This window comes from Triturus cristatus, chromosome 5_1 (genome assembly GCF_964204655.1).
Source record: "Triturus cristatus chromosome 5_1, aTriCri1.1, whole genome shotgun sequence".
In the NCBI taxonomy this organism is placed as follows: domain Eukaryota; kingdom Metazoa; phylum Chordata; class Amphibia; order Caudata; family Salamandridae; genus Triturus; species Triturus cristatus.
The window spans coordinates 494684399-494701819 of record NC_140587.1 but is presented as its reverse complement, the minus strand read 5'-3'; the positions used below and the strand labels follow the sequence as shown (position 1 = coordinate 494701819).

At 45.3% G+C, this 17421-nt stretch overlaps 1 protein-coding gene across 7 annotated transcripts in view; it reads left to right on the top strand.

The window, feature by feature from the left end:
• Window positions 1-17421, top strand: part of RALYL (RALY RNA binding protein like) — a 1712955-nt gene that overhangs the window by 1664918 nt on the left and 30616 nt on the right. The window lies entirely within an intron of this gene.

Sequence of the window (17421 nt, the reverse complement as noted above, 5' to 3'; positions counted from 1 at the left end):
CTGTAGCTTATCAGAATGTCAGTCAACTGAATCTTGCAGTCCACATCTTTGTCCTGGGTGCAGCACTTATTTTTCTAATCACAGGTCAGATCACCCGGTGCAGTCCTTCTGTCTTCCACAGTTCCAGCAGTGTTCGGAAGAGGGTGCCCAGAGGTGATACATTTATACCTGGCACTAGCCTTTGGCTGGGGGTGACTCATGGCCCCTCCCAAACCAAATGAGAAAAACGACCCTAGGGTAATCCTACCTACTTTTCCAGCAATTCCTTTGTGCCCTACAGCAAACTCACAGTGCAATTTCCCCCCTAAAACCATGATGGCTGAACCGTTCTTCCCCTGTACTGTGCTCCTGTGACCACCCTAGAGATGTGCCCAGAGAAATTAGCAAACCTGACAAAAGTGGTTTGGAGGCTGCTCCTCTTCCAATGGGATGGCTGCCTGGCTGGCTAGAAGCACAATAGAGGGGCCAGTCCCATTTATGAGCTGCATCTCCATGTGACAGGTTAGGCCTCATTTATGTATTTGTCTTAATTCTGGAAGTTATTTCACAATTAATCATGGACCCATTCAGCTCCTGGGTGACAGTTGAAAGTTCTTGCAAATGGGTTCTAGAGGGTTTGGGGGTTTAAAGGTGTTAGAAATGGCGGTCTCTAGTTGGCAAGAGTTTGCACCTTTGTCCATGTAGGTACCCTTCTTCCTAGTCAGGATAAGGGAGTTACACTCATAAAATAACCCCTGCTCTCACCCTCTTGGTAGCTTGGCACGAGCAGTCAGGCGTATCTTAGAGGCAGTGGTTAAAGCATTTGCACATAACCAACAATAATCAGTGTAAGCACTACAAAAGGACACCACACCAGTTTTGAAAAATATCCAATATTTTTATATACTTAAGACAAGACCAATACGATAAAAATCCATAGTACAGTACTTCAAAAATCTTCAGTTATCACAGTATCCTTGAAAAACAGTTCCTTGATGTCGATAGCTCCGTCCGGGGCTATCACGGCGTCGTGAACAAACAAATCCAAACAGTTCTGGCTGACCGCGGTGTCGCGGGTCAGCTACGGTGTCGGTAAGACCCGCAAACAGTACCTTTCAGAAATGCTGGTCGTCGATGACCTCTCGTTGTCCCACGCGTTGCAGGTCAATCTCCTCTGTGATGGAGTCAGGAGCGCTAGCGTCAGAAGGCGTCGGGTGCTGCGGTGCGAAGTGCAGCAGTGCGGCGTGCGGTGCCCTCAGGTCGCAGTGTGAGCAGCGGCTCGGTGGCGGCGTCAGATGGCGTCGTCGGTGAGACCAGGGTCGCGGTGTGAGATTAAGGCGTTGCTTGTCCAGGTGCTGGCCGGTCACGGTGCAGCAGCGTAGTCATTGCTGAAGCTCTGTCGTCGGCTGACGAACTGGAGTCGATGGCACCGGCGTTGGTAGGCCAAGGCTGTGGTGCGGGATTAGGGCGGTTCGTCGTGTAACTTTACGAGCGGTGCCCTCGAACCACGGTGCAAGCAGTGGCGTCAAGCCCGGCGTGGAGCGGCCTTGTCGGGGATATCAAGGCATCGTTGTGAAGCGAGGCGGTGCGGAGTGCGGTGCCCACAGGTCGCGGTGCGAGCCGCGGCTCGGTGGTAGCGTCAGCAGGTGTCGTCGGTGAGACCAGGGTCGCGGTGCGACGGTGCTCTCTGCAGTGCCAAAGCTTTGGCATGAAGCGAGGCGGTGCGGAGTGCAGTACCCACAGGTCGCGGTGCAAGCAGCTGCTCGGTGGTGGCGTCAACAGGTGTCGTCGGTAAAACCAGGGTTACGGTGCGGCGGTGCCCTCTGCAGTGCCTTCAGGACACGGAGTCGGCAGCGGCGTCGAGCTTGAAGTCTTTGCTGTTCCTAAGACTTCTTGAACAGGGGGAAAGCTCTACCTCAAGCCCCTGGAAAAACTCACAAAAGTAGATTGCAGAAAGTTCAGTCCAGTCCTTTCACTGCCCAAGACAGAAGCAGCCACTGCAGGCCAACACAGCAAAGCACACAGCAAAGTGGTAGTTCCTCCTCACAGCTTCTCCAGCTCTTCTTCTTGGAAGTCTTCTTGATCCAAAAGAGTTCTAAAGTTCTGGGGTTTGGGTCCCACTTTTTATCCTCAATTTCTCTTTGTTCTCTGAAGGCAGAGAGGCCTTTGCCTAGTCCAAACCAGTTCTGGTCAGCCCTGGAGCACTTTGTTGACAAGACTCCTTCTTTCCTTTCGCAGTGTAGGCCAGGGATATCAGACGCATCACAGGAGGTGGAGCCAGCATTGTGGAGGGAAGGCACAGCCCTAATCTGGTCCCAGGTGCAACTCCTCCCACCCATCTACATGTAGATCTTGCTATTCAGCCCTGTGCTGACTCACCCTGTCTCCTGGAATCCCCCAGCCCCTGTCACTCAATCTCCAGACAAGGAATACACAACCTAGCAGAGACAGGCTTGGATGGTTATACAAGAAAATACCTACTTTCTAAAAGTGGTATTTTCAAACACAGAATGTTAAAAAATTTCACCAAAATATGTATTTTATCATTCATTCAGGCATACTAAACTCGAATTTCTACCATGTTCCCTGGGTCAGTTAGGATTATAGGATGTTATAATTAAACTGCCCATTCTGGCCTATGGGGAACATGTAGCCTTGCAATAGTGAAAAACGAAGTAGGCTGTAATTCACTTTCAGAACATGCCACACACACCAGGGTATATCCTACCTTTCACATACAATGCACCCTGCCCACAGGGGCACCTTGGGCCTACCTTATGGGTGACTAACATGTAGAAAAGGGAAGGTTTAGGGACTCGGAAGTGTGTGCACTTGTCAAGTCGACATGGCAGCCCCAGGCTGCGCACAGGCGTGCAATGGCAGGCCAGAGTTACACTTTACGGGCTGTTCGCGTGGGTGGCACAATCCAGTGCTGCAGCCCACCAACAGCATTTGATTTATAGGCCCTGACACTCGCAGTGCACTTTACTAGGGACCGACACATGAATCAAATAGGCCAATCATGGAAACACCAATCCATAACAAATTTTATAACAGGAGCACTTGCACTTTACCACTGGACTGCAGTGAGGAAAGTGCGCAGAATCATTACACCAGCAAAAACAGAGTAAAAAACGGGAGGTCAGAAAGCAGAAAGTCAAGGGAAACACGCCAAAAGATGCCAAGTCTAACAAAAGGTAACTTTTTTAAAACGCCTTTTGTACTATATTATTTTTACAAATCATATTCTGACAATTTATTGGATTTGAAATACATATTTTAAAAAGTCAAAAAAGTAATTTGTTATCAGTTTTCTAGGCTGCAATAACACTATTTAATTTTAACATTAACTCCCACTGCTTTCCTATGGAACTAACCCTGCTACAGTGAAAATTGTGTTTTAGTCTTTTTCACTGTAAGGGCATGTGTACATTAAATATTTACATGTCCTACTCTTACATAAAAATAAAATAAATTAAATACCATGCACCCAGCCTCATGGGAACTTAGGAGTAATTTAGGAGTGACTTATTAATATTATATGGAGGGTATAGGCCTGTCAAAAGGGTTTATTGGCAGGTTGGATTTGCAGTTTAAACCTGTACATTTCAGGATACTGGTGGCAGGCCTGCAGTCATGTTTTGCAAATATATGCTGCAGTCCACTAGTGACATATAAGTTACGGTCCCTGGGTACACCTGGTGCAATATAGTTAGGACTTGTAGGTAAATGATATCGGCCATTTAGGAGTATAGCCAAATTCAACATGTTTTAGTTGTCAGTACACTTGCACTGGTGCCTGGTTAGCAGAGTCCTATTGCACAGAGTTAAAAAACCAGCAGCATCAGCCCAAAATAATGTAGGCAATTATGCCAAAAAGAGGCATTTTCCCACATGTTGTGAGGAACCACTTGGCCATTACCAAGGCCGTACTCCACTGTAAAGTCCATACCCTGTAGGGAGATGGACCACCTCAACAGTTTGGGGGTTTCCCCTCTCATCTGCATGAGCTTTCTGAGAAGCCTTTGGTCCATTTGAACTCTGAAGTGAGTTCCAAACATGTCTGGTCTCAGCTTCATCAGTGACCAATCCACAGCAAAGTCTTTGCTATCTATGGCACTCCAACTCTGCTCTGGAGAGTAGTCACCTGCTGATAAACGACAACTGGTGTATCCAGACCCTCATCATTCAGTTGTGATAACACTGCCCCAATCACATGTCCTGAAGCATCTATTTGGATCACAAACTCTTTGTTGAAATCAGATGTCTTGCTTACAGGTGCTGTGCACAGATCTTCCTTAAGGGTGTGAAAGGACTTCCGACACTCCTCAGTCTATATAGCATTCTTTGGCTGTTTCATGGAGGTGAGCCCTGTCATGGGGTGCTACAACAGTGCCATACCCTTTGACAAACCTCCTGTAGTATTCTGTCAGACCCAGGAAAGCTTTAACCGGAGTCTGGGTTTTTGGTGACGCTCCAAGCCATGGTGGTCTGGAACTTGGGCTGGAGAGGCTGCACATGTCACCCGCCACCTTGAGGGCTCAGGTACACTACAGACCCCTGGCCTACCTGGCATTTGCTGGCCTTGATTATCAATCCTGTCTGCTGCAGGGCCTGACGCACTTCACTGAGGTGAATCAAGTGTTCCTGCCAGAAGGAGCTAAACACAGCAATATCATATAGACATGCTGCACTTAAGGTCAACATCCCAGACAGTACCCTGTTCACCAGGCTCTGAGAGGTGGCAGGGGCATTCTTCTACCCAAAGGGCATTACTTTAAACTGCTGATCTCTCTTTGCTCTCTCAGTCAGGGCAATCTGCCAGTACTCAGGTGTAAAGTCAAATGTGTTGCAGCCCCCAACTTGTCAATAGGCTCAGTCCCCCTGAGCTGTTGTGTGCGTCAGTCTTGGTGACAGCATTCAGTCCTTTGTAGTCCACTAGAAGCTGAGTTCTGGGGTCCCCCCTTTTGGGCTGGCTTTGGACACCAACACCACAGGGCTGGTCCAGGGACAACTGGAGTGCTCAATCAATCATCTGGAGACTTCCTCCTTAATGCTGGTCCTCACTTTATCTGACAACTTGTAGAGTTTACTTGGCAGATAAGCTGGCTCAAGGGACGATGTAATGAACACACCACTTGGTAAGTCCAGATATCAGGGAGAAGAGTCGAGCAACCTAACTCAACAATTGCTGCTGCTTTTTCAGTGTGCCCATTCTTGGCATTGTTGGATAAGAGTTCTAGGAGAGGTTCACTCACCATGTCCGCTCCTCTACCTGTGACGATGAGCATGGTCATGTCAGCCCAGTCATATTGGGGCTTCAGGCGGTTGATATGGATCCCTTAGGGGTGCCTATACAAAAGTGAAGCCCACTCTTTTTTTTTTGGTACCTCCCTGTAGTCAAGTGAAACAAGGGAGTAGGACATCCCATGTCCTACAGAATCTCAAACAAACCCACAATCATACATTTTCAACAAAGGCGGGAAGGCTACGAGCCGGAGAAGTCCCAAGTCTGTGCCCAGAAAGGCCTCGCCATAGATCGGATGTTGCTCGGCATTAGTCCTAGTAAAGCCTACATTTTCGGCTTTTTGTGAGAAATAATGTATCTAAAAATAAGACTTATGTAAATTCGCATTCGAGACATAACAGCCTCTTGGATGAGTTCTGAGTTAAGAACAAGAACTGTTGATTAAGCCAACTGGACATTGGATTTATACATTTATAATTTATGTACCACTTTCAAATTAATATAATTTGGATACCTTTGAACACAGTCTTGTCACCTCACTCACCACACTACAGTAGCTATAACTCAAGCCTTTTCCATGCACCGTTTATGCCCTTGCATCCTACATAACCTATAGCATGTGAAATCATAACATCACTTACGGTTTCTCCAATTACATATTTGTCACAACACAGTGAGTGGTAGCGTGGTAAACTATAGTTAGTGTTGGCTGCTTAGCGAGTTGAAAATGTAAAGAAGTCAACTAATTATAATAATTTTAATGAGGTGGATGAATTGTAAATTAAAGTTATAACTATAACTTTACATTTTTTGAAGTTTGTGTAGTTTAAATGTAGTTTGTATAGGGAAAATAGGTTTTCCTAACTATACCCAAGCTTTAACCTTTGTTTTTTATTGAATTTCAATATTCTATTTAATTTTTAATAAAAATTGGTTTCAAATCATAGAGTTCAGTGTCACAAGTGGAGAGTTATGTGGAGTGTCGTAAAGTACAGCAGTGTCTTAGAATGTAGAACAGTTATATAGAGTGGAATGGAGTTATATGGAGTGGAGTAGAGTGTCGTACAATGGAGTAGTGCAGAGTGGATTACAGTAAGGTGGAGTAGCATACAGTGGAATAGCGTTCAGCGGAATACTGTAGAGTGGAGTGCAGAATAGTGGAGTGGCATAGATTGGAATAGAGTTGAGTGGTGTACAGTGGAGTGGCTTAAAGTTGTGTACAGTGGATTGGCGTAGAGTGTGGTGGCTTACTTTGAAGTGCACAGTGAAGAGTCAAGGAAACTTATAAATTGGAGTGGCGTCTCATACAGTAGAGTGGAATGCTTATCGTACTGTGTTGGAGACTGTTCAGTGGAGTGGCGTAAAGTGTTATAGCGTATAATGGAGTAGCGTACAGTGAAGTGGCGTAAAGTGTAATAGCGTATAGTGGAACAGAATACAGTGTAGCGGCATAAAATTAAGTGGTGTAGAGTAGAGTAGCATACAGTTGAGTAGCATACAGTGAAATAGCATAGCGGAGTATAGTCCATTGGCATAGAGTGGGATAAAGTGTAGTAGAGCGGAGTACACTGGAGTGGCGTAGTGTAGAGTGCCATAAAGTGTCAGAGTGGAGTGGTGTGTCGTATACTATAGTGGTGTGGAGTGCAGTAGAGTGGAGTAGCATACAGTTGAGTAAGGTGTCAGAGTGTAGTGTGGTGTCGTACAGTATTGGAAAGTGATGTAGACTACAATAGAGTAGAGTGGCATACTGTCTAGCTGAGTTTTGTAGTGTGGAGTAGTGGAGAGTGGAGTGGTGTACAGTACAGTGTTGGAGAGTGTGGTTCAGTGAATTGGCATGTGTTATTGAGTACAATAGCACTGAGTGGCATTGAGTGGCGTGGAGTGGAGGAGTGGAGTGGAGTGGAGTGGAGTTGAGTGGAGTACTGTGTCAGAGTACAGGGGAGTAAATTGGGATGCAGTGGCACACAAAGAATTCCGTACAGCGCAGCATAGTGGACAAGAGTATCGTAAAGTGGAGTTGAGTGTTGTACAGTGGAGTGAAGGGGTATAGACAGGAGTAAAGTCTCAGAGTGCAGCATATAGTGCAGTAGAGTGTTGTCCCATAGAGTACAGTAGTGTGTGAAACAGTTGAGATGCATAGAGTTGATTGTTGGATAGTAGCGTAGAGTGAGGTAAAGTCTCCTACAGTGGAGTAGAGTAACAATGTGGAGTAAAGTACAATAGAGTGTATTGCTGTGTTGTAAAGTGGAGTGGCATGAAGTGGAGTGTACTGGCGTAGCGTAGGTAGAAAACTGTAATAAATTGGAGTGGGGTCTTGTACAGTAGAATTGAGTGGTGTATCATATATAAAAGTGTTGTGCGAAATAGAGTGTTGTGCATTGGAGTGTATGGGCTTAGAGTGGAGTATAGAGTTGGACGATGGAGTATATGGGATAGAGGGGCATATTTACAAGGGGATATTTTCATCAGAACGTCACTTTTAGCAAAGTTCTGGTGGCGATATGCTCATCTCCATATTTGCAAAGTGGCATTAAGCCACTTTTTGAGGCTTAACGCCTCCTTGTAAATAAGGCGCCTTGTAAATATATGCATCACTTAGCGTGAAAGGGGCGTGCAATAGGTTTTGTTGTGGGCGTTCCACCGCAACACCTATAGCTTTTGACGCTGCCCCAGAATCACAAGAATAAATCTGAGGCAGCGCCAAAAACTAACACCACGCAAGAGCAGGTGTTAGAATGGTGATACGAGGAGAAATACTTTTATTTCTCCTCGTTTTTGTTTTTTCTATGTTTGCTGCATTCTGCAGCATACATAGAAAGAGCAAAATGCCATTAATGATTGTTAATGTGCAGGAAGGTGCCCTTCCTGCTCATAAACAAAGATAAAATAATGACGATTTGCTACTTCTACGTGTGCTGCATTCTGCAGGACACACATAGAAGTAACAAATCACCATAAGTGATAGTTTATATGCAGCAAGGGACACCTTCCTGCACATGAACAATCATTCCCTGCAGTGCAGGCACCCTTGCACTATAGTGCAAGGGTGCCTGCATTGGCGCCAGGCAGTTAACTTTAGCGCTAGTGCTAGTGAAATTACGGTGAATACGGTGCATCCATGCCTTTTGAAAATATAGAAGCATGGCGCTGCTCTGCGCTCTGGAATTTTCTCATACATATGCCCCAGAATGTCGTAGAGTGCCATGAAGTTTGATAGACTTTTATAGAGTGCAGTTATATAGAGGGGAGGAGAGTGTCATACAATGGAGCAGTGTAGAGTGGAGTAGCATACACTGTAGTGGCACAGAGTGGAATAGAGTTGAGTATTGTACAGTGGAGTGCAGTGGAGTGGCCTAGAGTGGAGTAGCTTACAGTAGATTAGAGTAGAATGGGGTGGCTTACTTTAAAGTGGTGCAGTGAAGAGTCGAGGAATCTGTTTTAAATTGGAGTGGCATCTCATACAGTAGAGTGGAGTGCTGTGTCATACAGTGCTGGAAACTGTCGTAGAGTGAAGTGTTGTAGAATAGAGTGATCAGGCATAGATTGGAGTGCAAATGTGGACAGTGCAGTGTATAGGTATAGAGTGGAGTAGAGTGTAATAGAGTTTTGTAGAGTGGAGGAGAATAGTGTACAATAAAGTGGAATAGCGTAGACTGGCGAGGCGTAGAGCGTAGTAGTGTACAGTGTAATAGCGTATAGTGGAGTAGCATACAGAGATGTGGCATCCAATGGAGTAGCATAAAATAGAGTGGGGTGAAGCAGAGGGGCATACAGTGGAATGGCTTAGAGTGGAATAGCATTTATTGGAGTAGTATTGAGCAGAGAGGCATGCAGTAGAGTGGCGTACACTGAAGAGACGTAGAGTGGAGTTGCATACAGTGTAATAGCGTAGAGTGGAGTGGAGTGGAGTGGCGTAGAGCATAGTGTTGCACAGTGGAGTGACGTACAGTGTAGTAGTGTATGGTGGAGCCACGCACAGTGGAGTGGGGTAGCGTATAATAGCATACAGTGGAGTGGTGTACAATGGAGTGGATTCCAATTGAATAGTGTAGAATGAAGTGGCATACAGTGGAAAAACATAGAGAGGAGTGGCAAACAGTGGAATTGTGTAGAGTGGAATAGCATACTGGATTAGCATATAGTGGAGTGGTATACACTGAAGAGGCATAGAGTAGCATTGCATTCAGTGTAAAAGCATAGAGTGGAGTTGTGCACAGTGTAATATCGTAGACTGGAGTGCCATAGAGTGTTGTAAAGTGTAGTGGTGTTGAGTGTAATAGTGTATAGTGGAGTAGCGTACAGTGGAGTGATGCAGACTGGAGTAGCGTACAGTGGCATGGGGTAGAGTATAATAGCATACCTTGGAGTGGGGTCCAATCGAATAGCATAGAATTTTAGTGGCGTAGAGGGGAGTGCCATACAGTGGAGTGGCATACAGTGGAATAGCATACAGTGGAGTGTTGTAGAGTGGATTCAAGTGGATTGGCGTACAGTAGAATGGCATAGAGTGGAATAGCATATAGTGGAGTAGCATCCAGTGGAGTGGCATAGACTGGAGTGGCGTACAGTGGCATTGTGTCCAGAGTAATAGTGTAGAGTGGAGTGGCTTGAAGTGGGTCTCGTATTGTGGAGAGGCATAGAGTGGAGTGGCGTACAGTGGTGTTGTGTACAGAGCAATAGCATGGAGTGGAGTGGCTTGAAGTGGAGTCTCGTACAGTGGAGAGGCATGGAGTGGCGTAGAGTGGAATAGTGTAAAGTGGAGTTGCTACAGTAGGGTGGCATACAGATGTATGTGAAATTTATCAGCAATGTAGATTATGGTGTGCATAGTAATGTAAAACAGTGAATTGCACTGCTGTGTGTTTCTCCAGATTTACCCATCAACTCAGAGCCAGGCATGGTGGCCTTGCATTCCTTTGTAAAGCTGACTTAAGTATTGATTGCATTGCCCATGCAACACCATGTGTGACACAAGGGTACTGCAATCCAATAATATAGTTGTGCCTCAGTTATATTTTGGGCCATGGTATACCGTGATACCTTTGCAGTATACCGTGGTGCATAGCAATGACAAGCCAGTATATAATTCGGTAATGGCTGATTTTAGAGAATAAAAAGGCAGGCATATTGTTTTTAACCACACCATGGCTGTGTTCAGTGTTAGAGCCATAGGTATAGGTAATTAGTAGGTCCCTACCTATTGCCACTTCATTAAAGTGGCAATGGGTAGGGAGATGTATTTCTATTTTTATATATATTTTTTAAATGAGTTTACAGCCATGTACCGCGGTTGTTTCATTATATTTTGTGCAAGTCCGCAAAAGGTACAGCGGTGACAGATATCACTACTTTTAAATGCCTTATAACTTGAAAAAACAGGTATCCTACTTAACTGCAGTACCCAAAGGCATAATCTCTGCACCATAATGTATAATCCTGCCTAATTTCCGAATCCATTCAGCCATTATTGCGCTACTTCAAATACAATAGTCTATGGAAAATCCATTAGGAGGAAAAAAGCATTTTGGCACCCTCTTTTATTGCTGCACCCCCTTAATGATTCACCACAAAAATGTACATCATCTTAAAACGTAGAAAATGCTAAATGTCTGGAACGTTTTGTGGTGATTCATCAAACGTGGAAAGTTATTGAGCAGCTAAGATCTGAGGAATTCCTATCTTTGGGAATACTAACTATAATTACAGAGTGGAACATTGATTTGTTGTGATTTCTTTCTATTTATTGTATTTGTCATGTATGTGTTCATTGGTTTACTAATCATGTGACCATAAATGTGTCTTTTAGTTGTTCTTGTGGTAATTCTAAAACTTTAAATATGCAGTCTAGTTCAACTTTTGGGCTTCTTTGCTACTTTTAGTAGGATTGTGTTAATATAAAGTCCAAAGTGAATGAAAGTCAATCATTGTTATTATAAAAATTAATATTTGTTTTCCCCCTAATGGCCAATTATCATGTCCTCCATATAGTAGTTTGTGTAGCTCACTGCTAGCTCACTTGTCCATTTTGCTGCACAGGAGCACATAGGGCACTTTTTTATTTTGTGAGCCAGAGAGCATGCAAAAAAAACATATGTTGATGAAGTTTTATTCTATTTGTGATATATTTGTTTATAGGTTTCCATTAGCATGTGACCATAAATGGGTCTTTCAGTTGTTCATGAAGTGAATCTCAAACTTTACATATGCAGTCTAGTTTTTAGGTCTCGCCTGTGCCAGCGCATGCGCTGGTCTGGCGAGACATTTAGGAGTGGAGTTTTAAAAGTGATGCCACAGGCTTTTGGTGGCCTAGCGCTTGCGTTCACGTGAGCGTGCACGCGCGCAGCCACCATCTGGCTTTCTGTAATGGCTCATTAAGCCTTACAGCGCGTGAATACCCTCCCCTACCTCCTCATCAGCGCGAGCGGGCGCTTGTTATTTTCCCCGTAGTGATCCTGGTTGATTTTACACGGAAGGCTGTTCAGTTCCGGGTTTCTGGCACCATCGTGGTTGTTTGTTTTTCGTCATATTTTGAGACGATCACTATTGTTACAAGCTATTTCCTTTTTATCCTCCTAGGAATAGACGGGAAGGGCTGGTCTGGTTTTGTAAAATCAGCACAGGACCTACGTGATGAAAATAAAAATAAAAAAAACGCAAAATAATACAGTATCTATTGCAGGGGTCTCCAACCTTTTCTGTAGTAGGAGCTACTTCTGGTCAGTGAAAGTTGTCGTGAGCTACTAAAGGCAAAACAATTCGCGCATTTTTTCGAGAGACGCCCCACGCCCAGTTTAATTGACTTTAAGCCTAATTTCTACGGAGTCCTTACTGTCGTTTAAACAACAGGGGCCACACTCCCTCTTTTGAAGTGACAGACAGCCGCAGGTTGTGCTACCTTAAGCGAAAGCTTGTCTTGCTTGGATGCATTCCTGGAAAGTATAACGAGCTATGTGGGGTACAAGCCTAAGGCCTCCTTTTGTGAACCTCAATCAACTTGTTCACACACTGCAAAAGTTAAACCTCAACATATATTCCTTACCAAATGTGATTTATTGAAGTCTAGCTTAGATGTGCACTCACTAGTTTTGGAAAAAGAGACCCATTTTAGAAGAACCTCAATTATTTCCAATTCACCACATACTCTTTTTTTGTAAAGTTTAGTCTACTACTTATTAGTGGTATTTACGTTTCTCATGTGTGACACTTTTAATAACATTTTACAAGAGTTGTTAGAAAGAAAGCGTGTATGGGACAAAATATCAAATCATCATCCATGTATTGAAACACCTAGATTAGACCAGCAATTCCACCATAGGAGAGTTTTGGAATTCTAAAGCTGTTGTGCATCAGGTTCCATAGTACTGTGGTTCCTCTAATTTTTTAAATTTCATTCAAAATGTATTTCTTTCATTGCAACAACTAACTGCCCCACCATCATTAACAACCTTAAAAACTCCTTACTGCTCTCTTGCCCCGCCCCCCCCATACCCCATCCCCCATCATTGAAATGCCTGCCCAGAGGCCTCAAAATAAACATACCAGGGACAGGGCAGAGAACCGGAGCAGGGGAGGGGCAATAACAGTGCATCAGAGGAAGAAATAATACAACCTAAGACAGGGCAATAACAACATCGGAGGGGGCAATAAGAAGGCATCAAAGGAAGCATTAATAGCGAGTAGAGCTGGCAATAACAACGCATCAGAGGGGACAATAATGAGACATAAGAGGAGGCATTAATTAGAGACAATAGAGAGGGCAATACTAGCATCGTTGTCATCAAAGGGGCTGATAAGGCCTAAAAGAGAACAATGGCGAGGAGTCTGTGAGGGTAACCAGACACGACAATAATATGGCACCAGCGAGGGCAATAAACAGGTACTGGGCATCATAGAGGGCAATAATGCAGCATCAGGGAAATGGAGCACCAGGACCAGAAATATCGACATGATACCTACTTCACTTGGCTGCTGCCCAGTCACAGAGGAGTCCTAATGTTTGTGTGTCCGGGAAACTGCAGATGGGTGGCACTTCTAGGCAGCACCTCACTCCGGCCTGCTAGGGCTGGCTGCAGCACTGCAGGCTGAGCACAGGCGAGGCCGTGATTCCGGGACCATTTGCCGCCTGGCCCGCGGCCTCCACACAGTGGTTGTTCTGCCACTGTCCTGAAAGTTCAGTGAGGGGCCGCCCAGTGACACTCTTCTGGCAGCCGCTTTGCGCTGAAATTCCAGGGTCATCACTTCTCCAAAGCGTCTGCATTCTGAAATACTATTGAAAACGCACATTCCTATCCTTGAATATTGGATATCAACACATGCATAATTTACATGAGCGAGCCTGTGCTCTGTCAATGACCTGGCAACAGAGGGTATGAAAGAGTTCAAATGGGATCATAAATTCATAGCTCGTCGGAAGAGCTTTTCTTTATCATGTGCCTTTGGTAAAGAAAACTGAAACTTGGCAAAACACTGCTGTCCTGATTTATAGCCCAGAGCTGGAAAGCGGGAGAAAAAGTAAAGAAAAAAACAATGTAGCTGCCTGCAATTTGAGCGCTTGGTTGGGTGATGATTTCTACTTCGTACCTTCACACAAAAAAATAGGAAAATGAGAGGCAGGACTAAAGGGGCTGAAACATAACTTGTATAACATCTACATTACTAATTTATCATTTAATATTACATTTTTATCGCAGACATATGGCACGTGCTTGCAATATTTTAATGAACCGTTGCGCCAGCATGCCAAGCCAGGCCTGTTGGCTTTGCCAGTGCTTGTGTTCTAGTGAGGGTAGGCTGTCGTAGGATCGGAGCAGTGTCATATTTTAAGCATAGAAAGTACTCAGAAGATTTTGGGACGGCGTTTTTTATGCATCTGCGTACGCCCTGGACCGTGTGAACGCTGCACCCACGTCCCACCCTTGATAGTTTCACTTGACTCGAACTAGTATTAAAAAGTCTTAAAACGGAAACTCGCGTGCACATGTTTATGTTTCATTGCATGACTCAAGTGTGAACACAGGGGGCGGCCCCAGAAAGCCCACACGCATGAGAAAAGGCTCCTGTTTTGCATCTTTTAGAGCAGAGAGCTAACAACATTTTACAGCATGTGCAATTCACACCCTAATGTCTGACACGCACAAAAGACAGGTAATTGCTTTTCCACAGTTACCCCTCCATTCATTAGGAGACCAGACAATTAAATATGACGGGGATCAAGTCAGCAGCGATGGATGAGCGGCACCTTCCAGTCTGCCGGGACAATGGGGCCTCCCTCCTGCACCCCTCGAAATCGGGCCAGCGTAAAGCGCCGAGAGGGGACTCCGCATCTAAAGTCGCTTCAATTTACGGTTTCGAGTTACTTTCGCACCTACGTGCTACCGACCTGCTCTGGGTCAGTGCTGCCTTCCCGTGGATTCCTTGCCCTGTCAGCAGGGGGCCTGTGCTCTAGTGATAAAAGACATTGTGTCCCCTGGCTCACAAACAGCCCTGTGTATACAAATCCACTAGCCCTTTGGCTAGCAACATTTGAAGTCACCGATACACTACAGAACTTGGACCCACTATGCCAGTGTCAGGAACAATTGGCAGAAATATTGCAGACATTTTTGCTTTTTAAACCGTGATGATGAATTGCTGTTCGGGGTGCACTACACACAAGAGCTGGAATCATGCCACATCTGGGCTTGTGAATTTTCTTCTGTGGGGGTGGCTCAGCACTTTCAACCAAAAAATAAAACCACGACAATATTATATTCCCAGTCTTTCAAAAGCCCGTGGCATACCAGCGGCTAAGGCGCACATCACAGCTCCAGTCTACAGAACAATGTATATGGTGTTTCCTGGCCAGGCCAGCGCTTACCGGGTTTGATCTGCTGCTGCAATATGTTCCAGGCAGTAAAAGGCAGGTGGTGGGGTTCGTAGCAGGTCAATACTGCTTGCGCCGCCTGCATGGTAGCTGACTTTCCGGAACCTGCTGCTCCACTCTGACCCACCTGTTGCTTGCTCCGGCACATGTCTTGCACAATCAAGACTGCGGTGCCAAGCTGTGAAAGGCAGGTGGCGCGGACTCCAGTTCAGCAACAGCGTCATCATCTTTTGCACTGCCCCGCCCCGCCCCAGCTAAGCTGTTAGACCAATCTGAGCAGCTGGTTTTAGTGATGGCAGGCAACAGCTTTGAAAATAGGCCTAAGAACCATAAATGAAAAGAATAGGCTACAAAATTGAGATGCAATGCGCGAGCTACTGATGGGGGTTCGGCGAGCTACCGGTAGCTCGCGATCGACCGGTTGGAGACCCCTGATCTATTGGGTACTCGGGTATTGCAGCTTACAATGTTATTTGTTCTATATTTTAGGTAAATAGAAAGGATTCCAGTTACTCACAAACAACTACATTTCCTCCACATCAGTACAAAGCACAAAAAGCGATGCGGTAGATGAGCCGAGAGGGTGCAAAATGTTAAGCCTTGTTTGTGTAGGTTATGGGGCCGATTAAGTCACTGCTGTTTTTAGACCATATTTAAAAGGAACATCCATTTAAGAGGAAATCAATTCCTGTTTCCGCATCACGAACAGTCGGATGCAATAAAGTTTCCAGAATGTCTCTTTGGATAATGGTGCACGATGAACAACATTCACTGGATGCCCCTTAATGCTATTTCTGACCCAAACTGTCCCTAACTGTCTTTAAAGGGGCTAGTGAGTGAATGACGTCACAACAAGTCTTATAACCCAAGCAGACGTCATCAAACAACGTAGCATTCTAGAATGGTCATTGCTAGTGATTGATAGTGACGCTGGACTAGCGATAAGACGTTTTTACTATTCAGTGGATGGCTTTTTTAACTTCATCCTGCCACTCATAAGCCAAAGGCCAGCTTTGCATCCTGGCACTCAGCCGGTACCATTAGGACAAGATACCAAGGCAGTTGTACCGCTCATTCCTATGGACACGTAAGATTCCCCACAAACCACCGCTTCTCTCCTTTTTCTACCGTAGATGTGTCCCCTTTGTAAGTGCTGAGTGGCAACATAAGTACAAGGAGTCTGTTCCCTATTGGTGGGCGAACCAAGGTATGCTAAGCCGGGCTCGGCCAAAGCCGTGGACCATGCTCGGCTCTGAGGCCCAGTTGGAAGGACTGAAGGCTTGCCCTCCTCGGCTTCCACACACACACCTCAGTCTCCCCTCATCGGAGCTAAGTGGGCTGATTAAACCAGGAAACTAAACTTTCTGTTCAAGTTTTGGTTCAAGTCTCACTCCAGCCACTGTCCCTTGGGGCTGGAGAGGTCACGCGGCGCAGCACCCCCACTGTACCACAGGCTGCCATGGTAACCATCAAGAAACGCATAGGAAGGGTTGATTAGACTTGCACGCTGTGTGGCGTGTTACTATTCAAAGCACACAAGGTAGGATGTTAACCAACACCGACCACTGGCCACACAGTGTCATCGCCGCACCTCAGAATCGGTGCTAAAGACCACCTCCTAAGATAAGTGTGACTGCCACAAACCTCGAAGTCAAAATGGGGGAACCACTTGACTATACCACTGCAACTCTGTCTCTGATTCCAGTACTGGGCTTTCATTTAACAAACAGTGCATTATGGGAATTGTAGTCTTGGTTCATCACCAACAAACATGAAAACACGCACGAAACCTCAGGCTGGGAAATATAGGTCTTGTTAACTTGGAATCATCTGATAATGACCGGCAATCTCGACAATTTTCTTCATACATAACATGCTGGTGCTTTGCGAATTTGTCTTTTTGCTATCGCCAACATAAATGCAAGCTGCCATTAACGGACTGGAATGGGACAACTACGAAGGGTCGAGCTACATGGAGCAACAGGTGGACCTGCGAATCTGAATAGGTGCCCGTCTCTGTGCATTTATGTAGTACCCGTCTCTGTGCACAAATGTTGAAGATCGTACAGAATGCTTGCAGTGTGTTATTTTTGGTTTTTACCATTAAAATGCACTAAAACTCATGATTACAGTTAACATAAAGTAAAATACTAGATGCATTTTGCACCAAAGATCTCTCTGCACACTTAAGTTTAGGTAATAGCAACGCCCATTTACAGCGCTTAGAAGCGGCGCATTGCCGTATTTCGAGGTGCTCTTACCCTTGCATACTTCTTCGCCTTCTGCTTCCTGCGGCTCTTCTTCTCCCCTTTGCTCTCTCGCTCACCCCCTC